This window comes from Callionymus lyra, chromosome 4 (genome assembly GCF_982586985.1).
Source record: "Callionymus lyra chromosome 4, fCalLyr1.hap1.1, whole genome shotgun sequence".
In the NCBI taxonomy this organism is placed as follows: Eukaryota; Metazoa; Chordata; class Actinopteri; order Syngnathiformes; family Callionymidae; genus Callionymus; species Callionymus lyra.
Window position 1 is genome coordinate 8680974 of NC_141821.1, and position 20421 is coordinate 8701394.

The window sequence follows — 20421 nt, forward strand, 5'->3', positions numbered from 1 at the left end:
TCAGGCTTTCCCTTGCATTTCTGGAACTCCTGTTGTGTTATTAGTTTTATCTTGATCTTTAAAGTATATACTTTATTGAGTATTGTTTTGATTGTTTAAGCGCTTTGTGACCCTGGTCTGGAAAAGCGCTATATAAATAAATATTACTTACTTACTTACTTAAAATGTTACATTTTAATACAATAAAACTGGACACATTTAAGTTCTTTGGGTCAAACTGGTGAGATTAAGACATATTATTACGCCCCTCTTTGTTTTCACGAGTTCCCGGGATTGATGACGTGCAGTGACAAACTTTGATGTATGACCAATCACAGCAGAGTGGGTGTGGTTATGGTCAACAAGATTTCATCTCCAGAAAAATCAAGTGTTTTCAGTGGGCGGGGCTTAAGATAATTTTCTAATATTTCAATGAAAAGAAAGTTTATTACAGTAACATATAACATTAACAGACACTGATGATACAATAGAGTCACACAACTATTTAAGGCACATTTAAATCAACACATTAGTTGAACTTTAAAAGAACACTGTGATTTAAATAAATCTATAAAATAATGTACCAATCATCAATTATTTTATGCTAATATTTCTCTTTTTCTTAATTTAATTGTTGATGAGCAGACTTTAATTTATAAAAACAAACACTTACTTACCTTGTACATGTTTTAACCCGTGTTGTCCCTGGGTCAAAGGTCAACAAACTCCCTGGCTTCAATGAATACATATGCAGCGGTGGAGGTCGTTCACCTTGACCCAGAGACAATGCAAGGGATACCACAAACACATTTGTTTTCAGGCTTTCGGGTCACCCTGACCCTGTGGTAACACAAGAGTTAATCAGGTCAGGATGTCTTTGAAGTGTTGAAAAGGGTTGGAAGTGTTGCCTAATTTAATTTAGCCTGTTTTCTTTGTTTTTAATAATGACTCCACATTCCTCAGCTTCGATCCAAAAGACTTCTGGTTCTTCATTAAACCCAGGTTCTGTTTTTTTGCTGTAATATTGCAGAAGGCTTCTGCGTATACTGCCCCCTCTCAGTTCCTCTAAGAACTGACTGTTTGCTGCTGACGGTGCAGAAACAAACTGGTATTGTTGCTTCTTACATTATTGAACAAGTTGACATTTGCACTAAACGTTTTCATTAGTTTCATATTTGGCCTGGATCCATCAATACTCTATTTTGTTCACGTTGTTTCGTGTTATTGACTGATTGTACGGAGGAAAAAAAAACAACCTTATTTTCATTTGTTTAAAGCAGCTCTGGGTAGTTTTGTGTTTTTTGTTAAAACTTGTGTTGACACATCAACTTAAAAACTAGTTGAATGATATACCTTTAGGTGTTTTGTGTGATTTTTATTTTCTCTTTAAAAGTTATTGGGGAAGGTGTGAACATGCTACATATCACACTGGTTGTGGTGGGGGACGGGGGGGATTACTAGCCTTCATTCATCAATGAAAGTCTGGAAACAGAACATTCATCAAACTGCTACAAACCGGGACATGGTAACTTCTTTAGCGAGTGCTCATGGGTGTACAATGGAGTCTCCCGTCGGGCTAAACACTACCACTTTAGTCCACTGGCGTCGCTCCACTTCAAATCGCATGGAATCGCTTTGACTTTGTTCGGTTGTTCATCCACGGCATTCATGAGGTCGGTGCGTTTCCAGGTTATGTTCACAACAAGCTAGGAGCTGTTGGGACCCGGTCCTCCTCGTCTTGATTGAGGTCCACGCATTGGTTTTGATCCAAGGAAAGTCAAAGTTATTATTATTTAAGACGGTTTATAAAAACGGGTCATACAAGAACTCAAACACAAAAATCAGGGACAGGGAAGGTTAACAAAAAGTATAGAACATTCAGAAATACCAAAGTTCCAGCGAAAACACAAATTCAAACTTCGTCCAAACACCTCGATGATCCACCCTCTCCAGGCGACTGATTGACCGATGTTACTAAAGTAAGTTAGTAAGTAAGTCATTTTTATTTATACAGCGCTTTTCCAGACCAGGGTCACAAAGCGCTTAAACAATCAAAACAATACTCAATTAAGTATATACTTTAAAGGTCAAGATAATACTGATAAGACAACAGGAGTTCCAGAAAATCAAGGAAAAGCCTGAACAAATAGAAACGTCTTAAGATGTTTCTTAAAGGAGTCAGTAGATCCATCAAGCGCAAAGAGAGAGGAAGATCGTTCCAAAGCTTAGGAGCAACAGCCAGAAAAGATTTCTCTCCTCTGGTCCTGAACCGTGTGCGTGGAACCATCAGTTTTGAATCAACTGCAGGCGGTATAGAAGTATAAGGTGGTACCTCGCGCCATCTTTCCATTGTAACTTCATCCTATCCGTGGTTCACCTTGTATTCTGTCAAGCTGTACATTCGAGGGGTTCCATAGAAGGGTGAATCGTCTTGGTGCCTGTAACCATTTTAAGGAGTGATGGTTCCAATTATTAGCTGAACATAAACGGTCATGCTCCACGATCATACAACGTTTGAACATTCCACCATTTGATGGTCACGTCGTTCAAAGGCGCATTACTAGGTTACACAAGATTCAACCCGTCACGTTGCATAAAGAAACATGTTGCTCGGTCATACAACTACTACTGACCAGAAACTGTTTCCTTCAACTGAGAAAAACCCTTAAACTTAGGAAATTGTTGTCACAACATGATCTGGACCTTATAATCCATGCTTTTGTGTCTTCTCTTTTAGACTATTGTAACAGTTTATTTTCTTGTCAAGAAACAAGAAGGATCTGTCTCGCCTGCAGTTGATACAAACCTCTGCAGCGAGAATTCTGACAAGCTCTAGTAGAAGAACTCACATTTCTCCGATCATTAAAACTCTTCACTGGCTTCCAGTTTCTTTTAGGATCAACTTTAATATTCTGGTTCTTCTGGTCAGACCTTCCATCAGTGATCTGATCCAGCCTTACACCCCAGCTCGGGCTCTGAGGTCTGTGGATCAGAATCTACTGATGGTTCCTGAACACGGTTCAGGACCAGAGGAGAGAAATCCTTCCAGACTGTTGCTCCTAAGCTTTGGAATGATCTCTGCGTTTGATGATCTACTGACTCCTTCAAGAAACATCTGAAGACACTTTTATTTGTGCTTTATAACGCTCTATAATAACAACATTATCAATAGTTATCTACACATAGTCAAGGTTATCTTAAATGTATACGAATCACGTACTCACTATAAAATAGCGTGTTGTCGTGATGGAGCTTTGCCCCCAGAGGAGGGATTATGTCGTGGAAGATAATCTGACCGAAAGATTGGTATCTAAGGATGTGCTGAACTTTCAGTTTCCTAGAAGGACAAGTTTTGCCAAAGCGCCTGGTTTGAAGGTCTTTGGGGAGAAGAACGAACAGCCAGGATTTTCTTTTTTTTGCCAAACATCTGCTTTAATAACATGAATTGAGAAAGGTCTTGATTTCCAGGATTTCATGTCATGTTCTTTAAGAAACACTTCCCACAGACATCCCACTGTCTATAAAATGACGATGCCCCGGCTTTGCTTGATAAGCTGATGATCAGTGTGTTTGGAGAACTTCTTCAATAAGAGCTGTCTCACTACTCTGTTCACCACACATTTATCACAAGTATCACTTCTTGTGACAACCCTGCCGGCCGGGCTTCCAAGTCTCACGGCTTGAGTGTGACAGTCAAACAATTTGACCCGTTCTCACACCACACTCGAAATTTCTCACGCTTGTATTTACCCATTAAATACTATATATATATATTTTTAAATGATGATAACATTTGGTCATTTTGTGTAGATTTAGCCAATCACGGAAGAACAATGTGCAATATTAACCAATCATGAGCAACAAGAGGCGGGTCTTGGCGTCTATCTTTCATTCCAGCGCCAACAACAACATCGGGCTGAGTTTTTTGGGTTTCTCCACTTATGAATGTGAAGAGATCTTGTTAAACCTAACGGTAAATTCCCCGAACTCCATTTTGAAGGAGGAAATGAACTCCCGGCTTTCAAATGAAGAACATTGAATCATCTATTAATCATCTTTTAATCCTTCAAGTGACATCATCCTCTCAACACTGTCATAAGTGAACAGTGAAGAAGATGGAGCACAGGTGCTCCTCCCATGATGCAACACTAATAGACTCAGGCACACATTTATTTTTCGCGCTGTTAGATTGTATAATTCCGAGTTTGGGGGCAAGAGCGGAGTGAAAAGATGAGTCTATTCTATGTTATGTCTTTGTCTTTGTGTTCTTTTTCTTTGAACTATGTTCTTTATAATTAGATTTCTGTCATTTGTCTTTTTGTTCTTTATTGCACTTTGTTCTTGTTTTATGAATCTAACGCCTGTGTTGCTGTGTGCTGGAAAACTATTTCCCTGTACATTATCAAAGCCATACTTTTTAAAATAGTGTTAAAAATCCACGTTTGTTTACTTGTTCTCATCTTTTTTATTATTCATCAGTTCATTTATTTTTGCCATATATGTTGATTTAAAAAAAAAAAATCACATTGTCACTCAAGTAATAGGTTTCAGATCATTTGAAATGGCAGGTTGAACATTTAAAATAATGAAATTCTACAACATTTGAATGTTAAATTTCCCAGAAAATGCTCATTAAAACACAACATTTTTAGATGTGACTCATACATGTCCTTGTCAAAGACAGGTTTATATTTCTACGAATCATTAAGTAAGTAAGTTTTCCAAGTGACCATCAATAACTACCATAGATCTCTTCTAGACGATGTCAACTATTAACCCCGAAAACATACTCATAACAATCCAATGTAGACTTTTGGAAAAAATTAATAATTAAAAAACTCAAAACTCACGCTTGTCGTTCGCTGACACCCGGCTCGCCTTGCAACCAGAGACATCTAGAGCAAACGTCAACTGAACTTGACTTTGTCTTTCATCAGCTCAAAGTCTTATTGGTTGAAAACGTATCTTAACGGACGTCATCAATCCAACCGCTCATGGCTTCCGTCGTGTTGTCAAAACAATATGAAACTCGCTATGAAGCTGAAAGTAATCAACGAGCTGTTGCCGGTGAAAGTGTCTGAGATGAAAATACATCCGTGTTCGTCTGCACCATGAAGAACATAAAGCGGTTCAATGGCCTGATGATACATTTCAATCTTATCCCCGACTCCGTCCCGGGAGATCCGGGGCGTCCGGGTCGATTCATGGCCGGCTACAGTGCGTGGTATCGCTTAAAGAGAAACCTGAGGTTTGCTGCACAGCTTAAACTCTAATAAATGGCGTTGCTAAGAGTCATCTAGAGTCGCCTGCGAGCACCGTGGGAATGATGACGGATCGCTTCCCTCGCCTCGGACCCATTTCTTATCCAAATGAAATCCTGGAAGTCCATTTATCGCGCTTAAGACAAAATAAATCGCTTGAGTTGTTGCCGGTTTAGAGAGCTCATGAGCGCCTGTTGCTGTTTGCCTCTGTCTTCTATCATCCCTCCGCACCTTTTTACACTTTATTCCTTTTTCCACTTTATTCCTTTTTCATCACTTTGTTGCTGATGTTAAAATAATAGAAACTTTTTACTGTTTTGATTGTTTAAGCGCTTTGTGACCCTGGTCTAGAAAAGCGCTATACAAGTAAGAATTACTTACTTACTTACTTACTATTATTCAGACAATGGGGCCACATGCGGCCCTCCGTTTGTATTTATGTGGCCCTCATGAAGTTAAAGTAAAACTTCTAATGCTTCTTTCATGTTTTTCCCCTCTTCTCTTTATTTGGGGGGTTTTAAATAAAGGGTTTTCTACATAACTTGTAATTTAAGATGATAATATTTCATTCTTATTTTAATAACTTCACTCATTATTTTAGCATTAGATTGTTTTAAATTTTGTAGATAAAATAAAACATGTTTTCTGTAAATCGAATTGTATAATATGCAGTCAAATGACAGCATATGACAGTAAATCATATTTATAATGTCTTTTTGTAATCGTATTAAAGCTTCTTTTATCCTTCTTTCTTGTGGCTTGATGTCTTCTTACAACAGTCAGAGAGTTAATTCCTCCACAAAAGGAAGTGATTTTTTTTGTTGTAATTTCTCAGTTGAACAATTGCTTGAGTGTATTGAAGTCATGTTCACCACCAGCCAACACCAGACGAAGTTAAGAGTGTGTTTTTGGTGCCAGAATAAGAATTGAAGCTGGAACAAAGACTGTTTGTAAAGTTTGCAGTTGAATAGAAGCAATTTCAGGAGCAGAGAGTTCAGATCATTTGTATCCCACGGGAATGCACATCGTAAGTTATTGAATAATCTGGGTCCAGATTCTTTTGTTGTGCGTTTCCTTTGGCCATTTCCTTTTGCATCTTTCCTCATGAATATCTTGTGTTGACAATAAAGAATCTCAGGCCGGTATACAAAGCCACGTTTAAAGCTGATCTTTCTTCTTTATCAAGGAAGCCCGTATGGGCCAAAAAACAATCTGCTAACTTTCACTTACAGCTCTCGCTCCTATTGCTCGTGGCAAAAACACATTCCCATTAGTATTCCTGAATCCAAGAGTCTGAACTTCACTCCTTTCAAAAGATATACCCAGGAACAAAGCAGACCATAAACAAAACATCAAATCCACAATCGGCTGCAGTAAATACTGCAGCTTGTACTTGGATTTATTTCTTGTTTATTTATTTTTCTTTTAACGTTTATTATGTATTTTAAATGTTATTGAATCATCAGGAAGATTAATTGATTAATTATTGGATTTTAGAGTAATCTCACGCAAATGCAACAATTAAAATTGAAAATTCAATAGTTAAAAATGAAAACATTTACAATAGTGTCGGACTGGTGAGCGTCCTTTGAGTTTAGCGGTTGTGGTTTCAAAGAAAAAGTGCGATAGAGCGACATCTAGTGGAGTCTAAAAACAAGGCAAAGTGAAGTCAATGAAGAATTTTGTTTGCTGGAATCTAGCGAAACGATGCGTTTCACGATACAGCATCATAGGAGAAAGTATATATGTGTATTATTGTTGAGTACTTGACTCTGGTGTTGCAGAATTTACAGACCACATGACTCTTGACGAAGTCGTAACTGCTTTCATTTGTTTTGAAACCAAAATATGTCCAAACCTCAGCTTGAGTTGACTGTATCCTCTCGTCCTCAGTCCTCACCAGGACCTTGTCTGACCTGTCTGAAAGGTGTTTTGTTTAATATTGTGCCAAGAGTTTATTGTTGTTAAAGTAAAATATTTAAATGAGCATGTGTGGAAATAAATTAAAGTCAATAATATGACTAATTAAAAAATATTAATATTTTTATTTACGCAGCAGATGTTAATTCTGGATGCAACTGCAGACAAATGCATGGTCAGTATTCTCATAGTTTTCGAGATAAAATCACCTCCAACATTCTTAAACCCATAGTCCTTAATACATTTATTTATTACTATATTTTAAGTCAATGTATTTTTTGAAGATGCAGCCTTTTAAACAACCAATTGAGTGCAACGCAATTTACGTCATACAAGAGACAGCAACGGTCAGTTAGCTTGATGAGTTAGCTTTTGTTAGCATTTAATAGCACTTACCATAAATGACAAGGACACAATAAAACATAAAACTCATGAAATTGTCTTGTTGTCAGGTGTTGCATCCTGGGATGGCATCTGGCATGTCTCTAAAAACAGTAAATCCAAAAAAAACAGTAAATGAAAATGCTTCAACAATATAATTTAGAACCTTTATGGAGGCAGTCACTGTGCAGAACACAGCAATTTTATAGTGAATTTGAGATCTTCAAATATTTACCATAATCATTTTTTTTTTAACTGGATGTAAAATATACAATTCCATGTGTCAATTTTAAATATAACTGTTTAACTTTTGTTCTGGGCACAGCACCATGTCACCAAGTTTTTCTCGTTTTGTTGATACGTGCACTACTACTCTACTACTACTACTATTACTGTATATTAAATATTTTCTTAATTACATGCATTGTGTTTTTAAAATAAAAATCCTGCAAACTTGCTGCTTTGACAACACATATTTCACACTTTAACAAATAATATATGTTATTTTAAAATATTTGAGGATCCAAACTATTAACTTGAATTATTACAAAAAAAACAACAACTTAACACCATCTTTCTTACTCATTAAATATTATTGAAATTCACTTTTATTATTGCGTTTAAATAATAAATATTTTATATTTTCTGTTTATTTATCACCGTATTATCACAGCTTTTTTTTTTAACTTCTTAAGTTTGACTCATTTAACAGTGTTTTTAACAGTCTGGTTGGTTAACATCTGTAGGTGATGATCAAATGATTGTGTAAATTAGGTCCCCGGAGATTCCCTCGCTTAGATCGCTGCCGGATGTGTTCATTACCTTCATTTCCACGTGTGCCTTTTGGTGCGTATTTCTTTGAGGGAGGATAAATTACCAGAAGTATCGTGATGGTTTCGCTCGAGCGAAACCGACGAAAAAGTGGAATAAATCAGCTGAAATGATTGTGGGTTGTCACCAGGTCTCACTCTTGGATTCCGTCCTGGGAAATAATTAGTTTCTGGTTTCTAATGCGGTGATTTCCATACCCAGAGAGATGCAGATGTGAGCAATTAATGGTTTATCAGCTGTGACGCAGCGAGGCGTTGTTGTTGCATAATGATGTATCTCCGAGCGACATCCGCGCCAGTCTGACAAAACGGATAATGAAAAACTTGACGGGTAGAAAAAAATAAATCAGCAAATTTGTCAACGATTTGGCAAAAGGGCAGCGTAAAGTTAATGGAAATACAGGTTTTAATTAGGAGTGGATGTGTCAGTAAAAATGTCATGTCCATTTCAGAGATCGTCTCTCAGGTAAGAGAGTGAAAAATATTGTTTTTCAATTATTTTTGTTACCAACTTGTTAAATAAATCATGTGCCAGTTGGGATGTTTTAAAGAAAACTTTAGTAAAACACATTTTTTCCGTCTTAGTATGTATCAGATATCTACCGGTGAGTTAGGCCATGAGGAGATGGGTTCAAATGTTATTGTACAAAAAAAACACAAATGGCTAAAATTATCATTTAAACCTGTTATAAATGTGTTTAAATAACTTTCTCAAAGCAATTGAAAAACAATGACTACACTGGTGATTTCTCAAACTTGTTGTTTGAGAAATTATTTATCAGGATAGAAAAGGTTTTTCCTCGCCAATGCCACACTGTGCTTTAATCATTATTGAGTTTATCTCTTTTTCCTTTTCTCCACTATAATCTTAATTAAACTGTTAAGTGTCTTCAGATAACTTTTTTATGATAAGACACTTTAAATACAATTGAATTGAATTGAAATGAAGAGCTTATGGCACTTTCTTTTCGTTTGAAAATAAAATGCCCTTTGTTTTCTCAGCATTGAGCACCAGTCTGAGATTAAAAAGGTGTGACTGAATAGTGTTGAATGCAGACTGTAGACATTGAAAGACCTGGGCAACAGTCTTTGAACGACAATAAATAATTGTATCATCCGCATAAAGACGTAAAGATGCATCGGTAATATTATTATCCACATTGTTTACATAGATTGTAAAAAGAGTTGGTCCTAAAACTGAGCCTTGTGGCACTCCATGGATGACATTAACCTGTGATCAAAGGTAGTTTGAGAACCAGCCAACGGTGTGGTCGGAGAAGCCAATGTCTGAAAGTCTGTGAGATAAGATGCCATGATCTACGGTGTCAAATGCTTTGGACAGATCTATGTAAAGTGCAGCACAGTAGACTTCGGCATCTAATGCTTCAACACTATCATTTAGAACCTTTACGGAGGCAGTCTCAGCTTTTCAAGAACCTCGGATAAAATTCAATTTTCAATTCAATTCAATTTTATTTAAAGTGTCTTATCATAACAAAGTTATCTCAAGACACTATACAGTTGAAATAAGTCTACAGTTGATTAAGGAAAAATAGATCCCAGCAATTCAACAAAGAGCAAGAAACAAAACACTGTACAGTGAGCTGTACAGTGAGCAATGGCGAGAAGGCAGAAACCTCGAGCGGAACCAGACTCATTGTTGACGGCCTGCCGCTTTGACCGGCTGGGAGGAAGGATGGGGGGGTAGACAGATGGATAAGGAGAGGAGTGAGGGAGGATATAGTGAGAGAAAAGAGGAGAGTGTAGGAGGGTCCATGGGGGTGCCGGAGAGAACTCGGGATCTGATGACGTGGTGAAGATCCTGGATCAGCAGCAGCTCTGGAGGTGGATCCCTGGGGCTCCGGGAGAGAAATAAAAAGGTGTGGGTTTGGGACAAATGTATACAATACACAGGTATACAGACTCCGGTGACGGGTGAAGATATATAGAGGGGAGAGGGGGGGGGGGGGGGGGGGGGGTTGAAATAGACCGTCAGGCTGCCACCAAGTCCATAGCAGGGGACCGAGTCAAGGAGATAGGGATCCACCACAGCAGCGGCGGCGGAGCCCCCCCCAATACCCTGCGGAGTTTGCAAATTAGAACAGTGGGATCTCCGCATTTCAGTTAAGGGAGTACAAAAGTTGTTTTCCAAACATAATAACGAATAATATTTTGTTGTATAGAAAGTTAAAAAAAAAAGGTATGAAACTGGTTCAGCTATAGTATGTGCAGTCAGGCGCAGGAAGTAAGGGGAGAGGTCGTCAGAGCCTGCAGATTCTTTAGGATCTAAACGCTTTAAGACTTTAAAGACTTGACAGATGGAAAATTGAGAAAGTGAGATGGTGAGGTTATCAGATGAATGGCTGGTGGAAGAAGAAGTAGGTGATTTACCATCAAAAACTGAGTTCAACAAGGTGCTGGAGGCAACAAAATGTCTATTAGGACAGCTTAGCGTCTCAGATCAGTCACACACGGGGATGGAGGTAACAATGAACTGAGGTGGCAGCACTAATGACCGGGCCAGAGAGTGATTGAATGGTTTTTACAAAATCTCTCTCATTTAAACAGTCTGAGATAAATAGTAATCAAGTTTTGCAGCTTTGATGGAAGCAGTACATTGATTTTAAATTGTAAACATTTCCAAATTGTAGCCAGTCAGCCTCAGAACCAGACTTCCTCGCTGCTGCCAATAGCTGATTCCTCCAGTGGAGGAGGTCAGCAAGTTCAGAAGTGAACCAGGGGCTATCAAGAACTGGCGAAGAGGAGCATGTTTATTTATAAAATAACTAAGACAATCATGAAAATAAATCGAAGCTAAATTGACATCATCAAACAATAAAATACGACCCCAGTTAAAATTAAATAAATCCCAAAGTACGGCTTGTTTACTGAAGAGCTTCAGATTTATTTTTTTGACAACATGGGGCTTCGAACAGGGTATTTTAGTATTCAAGGAACAGTGCCAACTACACAGTGGTCACTTAGGCCATTAGAAAAAAAAAAGAAAACTCCTGTATTTATGTGGCATATTAGTGATAAAAAGATCAATGAGGGGTGATTTATTTGGGCATTTTGGACAAGGACGAGTGTCAATATCTGATAGAGATCAAAAGTCAGACAATGTGCTTTAAAATCATCAGATGCCGGTGAGAGCCAGACCCAATTAAAACCACCTACGAAGGATGATTTCCTTAAAATGTAACTGAGATAAAAGCTAAAGAAGCTAAGGATGCTAAGGTGCCAGAAGGGGGCCTGTAGCATCTAACATCAGTCAAGGACTGACCACCAGATAAATCAGTATTTAGAGCTATAATTTCCACCTGCGTGGGAGCAGATTAAGAGAACACAGTTGGTTTGGTGGCAAGACTGGACCTGAAATATATTGCCACACCATCGCATTTCCTTGGACGATCTAAGAGTTGAATATATAACCCGTCATTTGCTATATCAAATCTATATCCAGAATAGATTTGGACAGCCAAGTCTCACAAATAATAAAAGTATCAGCACCAGTTGAGCGAACCCATAATCTTAACATATCCATTTTTGGTAGCAAGGTACGAGCAATAATGTGCAAGAAATGTAACCCGGTCATATTCTTTAAATCAGTTGGAGTGTTGTATAAAGTGAAGGGACCAGGATTAGGCTGGATGTCGGACAAAAGTAAAAGAATAACAATCAAACACTTTTATGGTGATCTTGATGGCGGATACGCAATTATAGGAGTTGTTATAGTAGCACGGGGCCCCTTTAGATATTGTCTGAGCAGCTGTATTAAGAGAACAACACATATCCAGAAGTAGAGTAGGACATGACAGGCAGGTTGAACCATGTTGTGATGCAGTAACAGTCTGAGGTACTCACTTCCCAGTGAGGATGTTGCACTCATTGTGGTTACTAGCCATGGATGAGTCGTGTCCAAATTACAAACAGCATATCCACTATGACTTTAGATGTAATAAGGCAAAAAAAGCACTGACAAGGTCACAGTAGAGGCAGAGTGAAGTGACATCTTAGCCAACATAGTAACCCACTCTATGCTCTAGGCCTGGTCTGGAGACGGAATTCTTCTGCTGCTGTAGACTGAGCCTCGACAGGTGGTAGATGGTGCTTGCTTCTGGCTTGACCTGGCCTGGTGGTTCCTGTCTGCATGGTTCGGATCCCTGGATCCTGGCGACGGCGTCTTGCGACGTTCGGCACCCAGAGTCCCGGTAAGGGCATAGGCGTCTCGCGGCGTTCGGCTCCCCTGGATCCTGATGTCAACTTCGGCGTTTTGGCTCCCCGGGTCCCCTGGTCCTGGTGACGGTGTCTCATGGCTTTCGGCTCCCCGGATCCCGATGATGGCATCGGCGTCTCGCGGTGTTCGGCTCCCCCGGATCACTATGATGGATCATCTTTTCGCTCGTGTATTATTATATTTACACCCGTACTTTTTTAATATTGTGTTTATTTATGTTAGAGTAACATATTTAACTGAGCATTTGTGGAAATAAATTAAAGTCGATGACTATTTAAAAAATATTAATATTTTTTAACTTACGCAGTAGATGTTCCTTCTGGGTGCAACTGCAGGCAATCGATGGTCAGTTTTCTCATAATTTACGAGTTAAATTCACCTCTAACATTCTTAAACTATGTGTGATCACACATTTCTGTCACCTTTGTCTCGATGGATGAAGCTGAGTTTTTCATCGCTTTTGCAACAGTGGCCCCTTTTTTTCTACACTATTCTCTCTGGGAGCTGATTTTTTTTCAAGCAAGACATGAATAGAAAGTGAAACAGAGGACTTGACAGCACTCGGGCAACAGCTTTTGTGCGTCTCACTTCGATTTTTGGCAGAATCTCAGCTTTGTGTTCAACTCTACAGGCACAGGTTTCCTCCAGTGTGTTTTGTTTTTCAAAGATCTGGCAAAATATACAAAGCGTTTTCTTAAATTTTAGTTTGGTAGTTTTCTGTGGAATTTTATTTGACTTTTATTTGACAAATATCTCTTTTTAACGTGAGACATTATTGGTTTACAAAATGTTAAAAGTAGAATAGACTGTTTCCAAGTGAATTAGATGGCATTCCTTAGATCAAAAATCCTGATGAAGCTTCATGAAACAGTGTCATGTTCTTGAGAAGTCAGGAGGTGGCACCTTCGGTTAAAAAAAATGATATGAGGTTTCAATAGAACAACTGATCAAAGTAGTAGATTATAGATTATAGTATATCAATAGATCATAGAGCATGAGATGGAAGCTTTGTTAACGCATAAATATCCAAAACACAGAGGACACTCTGGAAAGGCGGCCAGTCAATTACAGAAAAAAAGACGACATTTTATCTCAAGTATCTTTGGACTGGGCCTGTTTCAGTCAAGTTAACTGAAATATAAACCTGTGAATTAGTGAAAATGAGTGAAACACAAACTTTATATTGAATAAAATGCCGACATTAAACCGGTTTAAACCAAAAAAAAGATTGGTTTAAATTATATTTAAATGTTAACATGGTAGTTAGAGACGATTTAAGGTAAGGTAAGGTAAGGTAAAACTTTATTGGTAAACTAAATTGTTTTTTTTCCAATAGCCAGCAATTTTTCATAAACAATAAAAAATAAAAAATAAAAAATAAAATAAGAACAAGAACATAAAGAGAAAGAACAAGATGACACAATCTAAGTCTAAAGATAAAGACAAAGAACATAGGTCAAAGAAAAACAACAAAGATAAAGGATACAAAGAATAACATAGAACAGAACATCCAGATACTTTCACTCCACTCCTGCCCCCAAACTCAGAATTGTACAATTTAATAGCCCGAGGAATGAATGAGTCCCTGAGTCTATTTGTTTTGCACCTGGGTAGGAGCATTCGTGCACTCATTCTGCTTCTCTGCTCACTGATGACAGTGTTCAGAGGATGACTGTCATCATCCATGATGGACAGTAGTTTGTTCAATGATCTCCTCTCAGCAACTGTCACCAGTGAGTCCAGCTTCATTCCAACCACAGAGCCAGCCCTCCTGATCAACCTGTCCCACCTGTTGACACTCCTCTTGGACACATTTCCACCCCAACACACCACAGCATAGAACATGACACTGGCCACCACAGACTGGTAGAACATGCAGAGGAGCTTCTTGCAGATGTTAAATGATCGAAGCCTCCTCAGAAAGTACAGTCTACTCTGAACCTTCTTATATACATGGTCTGTGTTGCAGGACCAGTCCAGTTTACTGTCCATGCTGCATGTTCTACCAGTCTGTGGTGGCCAGTGTCCTGTTCTATGCTGTGGTGTGTTGGGGTGGAAATGTGTTTAGCAACTTAACCCAAATGTGTGAAGAAGCTGAAGCTTTAATTACAATTTCTTTTTCATTCCAGCTTGTCTGATCATCGAGAATACATCTAATTTATAAACAGAAAAAAAGCTTTAGAACACCCTATACATTTTTATCTTTCTATATGTGCAGCAAATACCAAGTGTTACCATCATATGATTTCACTCAAATATAGTAGAATAAATGGAAAGCGAGATCAAACAATTACCTTTTAAAACCTTTTATTAATCAAAATGAAACGTTAGCATGTAGCTTAGTTGCCTAGTGGTTAGCATCTGTGCTTCTTTTGTTACATTATTGGTTTTTCTCATGTTTCCTAAACATTGCCGTCGCTAAGTAAGTAAGTAAGTAAGTAAGTAATTTTTATTTGTATAGAGACCAGGGTCACAAAGCGCTTAAACAATCAAAACAATATTCAATAAAGTATATACTTTAAAGGTCAAGATAAAACTGATAACACAACAGGAGTTCCAGAAAATCAAGGAAAAGCCTGAACAAATAAAAACTTCTTAAGATGTTTCTTAAAGGAGTCAGTAGATCCATCAAGTGAGACTTTGTACATAATGTGATGTTGAATAATACCACAAATGTTGAACGATTTTCCTAATATTATTATTTTTCCAAACTGTTTACACAACTTTGTATATTTTGGTGTATCTCTTATACGCAACACTGACTTTCTTTTTTTTTTTTTTTTACTGCTGATGGCAAAATATTGCTAAAATATCAGATATACAGAAAATAGCTTGTGTTAAAGTTGTCTTATACTCTAAACTTGTAATTATTACCACAAACAAATAGCTAGAAATCAAAAATATATATGTATGATGTAAAGACAAAAAAGACTAAATCATTTTCACCTGAAATATTTAACATTTAAACGAGTAGATGGTAAACATAACCTTATTTTACAACCATTTTATCTGGTATCGACCCCTTTTTGTCGCTCACGTGTTGATTCAGTAAAACTAGGAGTCAAAGAAAAATGTATGTTTACTAAACTTTACTATACAAACACTCGAGTTCCGAAATAATTCTCTTATGTACATTTAATAGATGATTTAAATCTGAAAAAAAAAATCGAAATGAAACTATATAATTACTGCGTGTGTTTAAAAACTACAGACAGGAAGAATGAGTTATAGAAAGGGTTATATTCTTACCTTTTTGTTCTTTGAAAAGCGAATTATTTCAGAACTCGAATGTTTGTGTTGCAATGTACAGTTATGCGTTATTATTAGTAAAACAGCTTCAGCCAATCAGCGGCTTCGTCACATGTAGCGCGGTCACTTCCTGTTGGTGTCAAAGTCACATGTATCATCAGACCAGGAAATGAAAGAAAGTGATTAAGTTGACGAAGATCGTCTTTTTGTTAATATAAATGTTTTATGTGGTAAAAAGTATCATGTAAACGTTCTGTTGACGTTTCTTTAACCCATAAAAAATATTTTAAAGAGACGTTCGCATATGCAGCGTGTGACGTCATAACGTAGGAAGTGGGGGGACGATATTGTAGGGGGGACGATATTGTAGGGGGGACCGATATTGTAGAGAAATTGTACCTACAACGGCATCACTGTGTGTTGAGAAAACTGACTTGACGGATGAAGATGACGTCTCTTCTGCGGCCTGACAGGTTCTCCCTATGAAGACAAATCACATCCTTCCATTTGCCGCCACTTCACGTCTTTGCAAACACACTCGCTCGTTAGCACGCGGCGAGAGAGCCGCGCGCTAATGACTGACTCCTGGTAGCGTGATGGAATTGAAGTGTCTTCGGAGGCGGTGAGGTCACTGCCCAGACTCCTTAATTAGACCGTCTCTTAATGGAAGACGATCCGGATCCGCTCAGGGGACGTCTCAGGATTCTCTGCGTCCTTAATGTTTCCGAGCTGATGGATCATCGAGTTGTGGGAGCGTTGTTTGAGGATATGACGTTCGTTGATTTTATTAGATTTAGGGAAAAATGATTACAATAAACTTTATTAAATGTTGAAAATGTTGTTGTTGTTGTTGGCTCTGTGGTTGAAGCTGGACTTACTACTGACAAGAGATCCCTGGACAAACTACTGTCCATCATCATGATGACATCATCCTCTGAACACTGTCATCAGTGAACAGATGGAGCACGAATACTGCTCCCATGATGCAACACTAATAGACTCAGGGACTCATTCATTCCTCGTGCTATTAGACTTTATAATTCTGAGTTTGGGGGCAAGAGCCGAGTGAAAAAATGATATTCTATGTTAATCTTTTTATCCTTTTTGTTTGTTATTTGTCTTTGATCTATGTTCTTAATCTTTAGATTTTGATTGTGTCATCTTGCCTTTTAATTTTATTGCTCATTGTTCTTGTTCTATGAAGAGTCACATGGTGAAAGTGAAATGTGCAGCTGATAAGTTCTACGGTGTGAGTCGTGACAGTTAAAGTCATCACAGAAGTTAGAGCTGAAATGTTACGTAGTGTTGCTTTAATGACATTTAACTTTCGCTAAGAATTGTAAGAGCAGAAAATTGATACAATTATAATTACAACATATGACATTTTTGATTCTGTATATTATCATTTTGTAATTATTTTCATTATCATTACTATGTTGTGTGTGTATTAGTATTTTGCTTGGGAACAAATGTCCCCACTGTACTATTAATATAGATTTATCTTGTCTTATATTATCTTATTGTCATCAAATTACCCAGTAAGAAGAGTTTTTTTTTAATTTATCATCCTTGTATGATTTAAAAAAAGAAGACAACAAAGTGATTTTACTAAGCCAGATATTTTCACTGGCTTTATTCTCAGGAGCCTGTGGAGTTGTGGGTTCAATTTCAGCTTGAGGCAACACTTGGATCCGTCTTGTTACTTTCTTGAAGTCTCTGTGTTTCCCCCGGAGCTGGCCTCGGGTCAGTCCGTTGGACTTAGGAGCAGTTTAGATCCGTGATGACCTCATGCCGCCACTGAATTGTTATTGGTGATGATGCCATGTGCAGTTTTCTAGTGGAGTATGTACGACCAATGACACAAAAGGTCTGGACCATGTCAACGGACCAACCATACGGGTTCTGTCTTACGTTTGCTGATGACTCTTCACGGACGTCACTCTCCGACCAGTCAGTGGCCGGCAGTCGCTTCACATCATGTACTAAAGGTAGCATCTGTTTCAACATACCTTGCTAGTGCAAACTAACCCCTGTTGTGTATTTGGTATGTCATCACTGTCAGAGTCGAAAGTGTTTTAATAAATTAATGAGTATATTTGCACCGGCTTCATGAGTCATACGTCTGCAACAAGCAGATGATGGATCAGCGATACGGATTCAAATAACCCTGTGATTGTCGCAACTAAGTCACATATAAGTGACAAGATCTAGGTGAAGGATTATTGGGCTGGTTGGACGGCAACTGCCACAATCAGAGGGTAGTAAATCCTACTAAAAGCATTGATATATATGAACAAAATGACGACAATCAACAGTGTTACACACACAGACGGGTGTAAAGTAATAAACGCAATAAAGCGATATTATAGCGAATTAAAATAGCCCAAAAAACAATGAGTCAACCCCCAAATGGGGAATGATCAAAGCTCAAGAAGAGAGGAAGAGTCAGTTAAATCTTCAGCGGTGGAGTCCGCTGTTATATTGATAGAATTTAACTTAAGGTGTCAAATCACAGTGACTTTCCAGTTTGATTGAACACTTATGGTAGAAAAGAAAACCAGAGAATCAACAGTGAGTAAATCACAGTGTGGCGAGGAATTGCTTTTCGAAGGCAGAAACCTAGAGCAGAACCAGACTCGCTTGCTTGATCCCGCACCGTCTCCTCCAAGGACTCGATCGGCTCCAGGATCCCCAAAAACATAGTCCTGACTTAAATGGCAAGGTTTTAGTCGTTCGATAACGGGAAAATATATTCTCAAGTCAGTAGTCGATGTTACAGTATATTCTTCGTTTTGTGGTTGAAACTACATCCTGTTATATCACGTGACAAAGTGTGAATCTGCAAGATCACCTGCTCGCGGCTCCTGATGTCCAAACGCCTGTCTTGGCTCAATCTCTTCTTCACCGATCAAATTCCCTTTTTATGGTTAACATCCATATTCTCAATCCTTTATTTATGTAAACACTAGTATCTTTCTATGTCACCAATAGGAACATTGATCTACTCTGGCTTTTGGGCCACATGTAATGACTTGGCGGACCCTGTTTGGCCCCCGGGACACATTTGGCTTAGGTTGATAGTTTAACCAAAATTTAAACTTCACTCATTTTCTACTTACCATCATAAGAGTAATTTGTTCCTTTTTATAGTTAGAGACACGAAAATGTTTTTTCATTTTAATGTAGCGACTGAAGCTCAATGGTCTTCTTCTTTATCTTCCAAAAATACACTTAAAGACATTTAAACACTGAAAAATACACATTTAAAAACATCCAAATACCTCCATACCGCTCGTCTGTAACGTCCATCTTGTATTGAAGCCTCGACATGACGAAGTGTTAAGGTAAAATTTAACATGTCTCTATATTTTAAGTTGTTTTTTAGCCAAAGCTAAAATGCTAACATGCAACACAGACAGAAAACACTCAGTTTGTTCTGTCTACACTTGAGGTTTTTGGAGGTTTTTAAGTGTCTTTTTGGACTAAGATGAAGACGAAGACAACTGAGCTCCTGTCGATACATTAAAATGAACAAACATTTCTGTCTATAACTCTAAAAAGGAACAAATTACTGAAAATAATCTCAACATTAGTCGACATGTAAATTAGAAACAAGTCTGGTCACTTGCTGTCAATCTTATTAACAAACCCTGTGTCGGCCGAAACTCTGAATCCAACTTAACATTCACATGAGCGCGAGGGTGCTGGTTTCCATAGTAACTGGACAAAAATAGTCTCGGGTAGATGGCGGCGCATGATCACATTAAAAAAGTGTGTTTTTTTCGACGCACCTTCTCTCACGCGCTCCTCGTGGGGTGCGACTTCACATGTGTCATCTTTTGACAAACAGATTGATGGCTGAGTGAGGATCTACGGCGGTTCATCCATCATCCTCCCATCATTCCCCTCTTCTTTTTTTTTACATCCGCTCCCCCTCTCATGCCACAACACCTGAGCAAGAGACCGCCTGCTGCTCCCGCAGCCTCAACTTTCCACACTTGAGACGAAACACTTCATGTGACGACCCACTTGTTTTTCAAGCGCGATGCTCCCATGTGCTCTATTTCCCGCTTCACAGTCTTGTGTTGCACTTCTTTTATTCAACACCTTCCGCCGCCGCTCCCTCCATCATCTTCCAGCTGCTGGCTCCGTCCCGTTCACGCGTGGCTCCGTGGATCTGACTTGTAAATCGTGCCTCTATTTGTGTCGAGCCCTGGAGCTGCTGTCAATTACACTAAATGGCGTGACCAATGTTGAGAGGAGAGGGCGGGGAAAGAGAGGAAGAAACGAGTGCAAGAGGAAAGATGGGAGAGAATTATACGTACTGGATGACGCTCACTGTTCATCAGGCTCTTCGGGAGAGGTCACGCTTGTGGAGTGTGTCCGAGATAGGGGGCGATATATGTTATGATATGAAATCAATCAATGCTCTCGATTACTGTCTGACAAGGAGGCAAAATAACTGGATGATAAGAGACCAGCTGAAATAAACATAATGCCCAAGTAATAATGATGGAAAATAACCTTATTTAATATCTATTAAATATAAATATATTGAATTTTC